Here is a 2,928-nt window from a genome sequence, read left to right as displayed (position 1 = left end):
ACCTGGCACACATCAGGTCCTGGGTGTGAATAGCAACTCTGCAAATGAAGAGACTTCAGCAGGCTCACTAGAGACAAAGTGTATATAGAAAAATCAATAGAGAAGCTATGCGGTAATAATTTACTAGAAAACATAATAGGGCAACAGTTCATCCACAGTGTCAAAATATAAAAGTCTATAGAAAGAGCCTTGGAACAAATAGCATATTTTGTGGAGGAAAATCTGAAATATTATTGAAATTCATGAAAGCAGATCTGAAGGAATAGAGACTTTCTACAGTCACGGGAGAGAAGCATTCATCTCATAAAGATGGCAAGTCTTCCCTGAAGTAACCCATATGTTAAATGTAATTCTAATCAATGCCTAATCAATATCCCAATGGAAGTTTTACGTAGTAGAAAAGAGGAGGTCTTACTTAGCAGGTGGTGACAAAAGTCTCATTAAATTCATAGAGAAGCATAAAGAGTGGAGAAGAGGGACAGGGCAGGTAGAGGATGAGCCACCAGGGCCCGGGCATAGAGGGAAGTCATTGTCCCACAAGATTTCAGACTTTCTACAAAGCTATCATAACTAAGAACGATGGGTTCTGGTGCCACTATGGAGGACACGCCAGTTAGCATTGTATCCTGGAGCAAATTCCTCAGCACAACCTCCAACTCCATCTGGAAATTCAGCTTTAAAACATCTACGTTGTCTGCCCCTTGAGGCATGGCAGGTGTGGCTGCTGTGTCACATGTGCGTCAGTAGGTGGCAGAGAGGAGAGAGGCTATGCCTGCACTCAGTGTTCTGACCTGTCAACATCTGATTAGTAACCTAACATCCCCTGAAAAAAGCAAGCCTAGGTCAATCACCATTCTGGCCCCAGGCAGGTCTCAGGGGACAGACCATACTGAAGATGACCCCTGCCTGGTGTCATAACACACAACTGGGGCATAACACTCAGACACCCCCAGACACTCAGAGACCCCAGGCACCACTAAAAGGAAAAAGTAGAGAAATGGAAGAGAAAGAGAAACAGAAGGATGTGGGCACAATGAAGAGAGTCAGAACTGGAGACTTGGGCGTAGTTAAGAACAGCCCAATTTGAGTAGCCAGCGATGCCACAGGGGCCCATCATGGGATTCTGACCTATGCTGGCATGGAGTGTCACATCTGGGTCCACGGCCCTGCAGTAGCAGAGTTCTGTTACCACCAAAAGCCAGGCAGATGTCCCTGCTCTGAACTGTCATTCAGGGACTTGTTGATGTGTGAGGGTTGCGAAGAACTGGCCCCAACCCTTACCTGGGCATAGTGGGAGAACTGGCCCTGGGGGCATGAGGGCAGAAGAGCTGATCCTGCCCCTAGCCAGCTGTAGTCCTGGGGAGAGCAGGCAGACACACACACACACACACACACACACACACACACACACACATACTGAGGAGAATTATGGGTGAGCTGGCCCCAAGGATATGACCATAGGAGGGTGAGCCCTTCCACTCCCATGCTATGGCATGCATGAGGACAAGACCCTCTTCTCCCCACTCGCCTCTCACCGCCTACTGCAGGAGAGAGACCTGGCCTGGGGGTTATGAGAGCCAGAGAGCTAGCCCTACCCCTCACCTGGGCAGCAACAGTAGAACTGATCTTGGTGGCGTGAGCATAGACAAGCTGGCCCAGAATGCATGAGTATTTGAGAGCTGGCCCTGCCACCTGTTTGCCATGTGGTGACATGAGCAAGGGAGAGATGTTCCCCCTTACCCCTCGCCACCTACGGCACACAGGAGAGCTGGCCCTGGGGCATCAGAAGAGGGGAGCTGTTCCTGTCCCCTCACTTTCTGCAGAAGAATAGACTCTGTACCCGCAATAGCAGGGGTCTGTTACCACCAAAGGCCAGGCAGATGTCCCTGGGCTGGGCTGTCACCCAGGGACTTGTTGATGTGTGAGGATTGGAAAGAACTGGCCCCAACCCTTACCTGGGTATCCTAAGAGAGCTGGCACTGCATATGAGGGCTACAGATGAACCAGCCCTGAGGACATGAGTATGGGAGAGCTAACCCTGCCTCTTGTCTGCTGGGCGGTGGTACGGATGAGGGAGAAATTCCCGCCTCCCCTCCCTCATCCTTTGCCATCTATGGCACGCAAAAGAGCTGGCTCCAGGGACACGAGAGTGGAAGAACTGGTCATGTCCCTCGCCAGCTACAACACTCAAGGGAGCAGGAGAGTGGACCCTGCACACAGATGCAGAGTAGAGCTGGCCCTGATTTGGGAGGTTGCTGGTGAGCCATCCCCAAGGGTGGGAGAGTAGGAGAGTGGGCAGGTTGACCATCTCACAGACCTCTCAGGCCTAGATCCAGGGCTTTAAATTGGCTCCGCCCATTAAACATCTATCCCATCGATGAACTGCTGGAGTACATGAAGGGACTGGTCCTACAGATCCAAAACTACAAGGTCTCCATGACACAGGTCAACATCAGGATATCCTCAGGAGGATCCATTGAGTCCTCATGAGGATCCAGAATTGATAGAGTAGCAGAAGCCAGAGGCCTCGCACCAGACCAGTGACTCATTGCAAAAAAAAAAAAAATTGCAAGCAAAGAAATGTGGACAAAAGGATGCACGGTGGGACACACTGCAGCTCCCACAGTGAATTTTTTTTTCTCTGTTGTGGGGGGTAGGTTGCAAGGATGGAGAACAGGTATGAGGGGAGGGAGATGAGTGGGATCCGGTACATGATGTGAAATCCACAAAGAACCAATTAAATGTTTTCAAAAATCTACATTGTAGGTGTATTATAGATACTACATTTTTAAAAAAAATATGACACAAAGTAATTGAATCAGAAAAAAATAGAAGAACATTTTTTAAAGAGCAGAAATGTATTTGATCTTAGTTACTAGAAACAGTAATGAAAGTACAATGTGCTTTATTAAAAGTATTAATTAAATC

The 2,928-nt window shown here is 48.5% G+C and overlaps 1 non-coding gene across 1 annotated transcript; it reads left to right on the top strand.

Moving 5' to 3' along the window:
• Positions 1-693: 693 nt before the first annotated feature.
• On the top strand, positions 694-821 carry LOC115064915. The gene has a single exon (XR_003844735.1). It is a non-coding gene; the product is annotated as a small nucleolar RNA SNORA17 (small nucleolar RNA).
• Positions 822-2,928: the final 2,107 nt, after the last annotated feature.

The sequence above is a fragment of the Mus pahari genome, chromosome 10, assembly GCF_900095145.1.
Source record: "Mus pahari chromosome 10, PAHARI_EIJ_v1.1, whole genome shotgun sequence".
Taxonomy (NCBI): domain Eukaryota; kingdom Metazoa; phylum Chordata; class Mammalia; order Rodentia; family Muridae; genus Mus; species Mus pahari.
The sequence above is the reverse complement of the archived record's forward strand: the minus strand, read 5'-3'. Positions and strand labels throughout refer to the sequence as shown.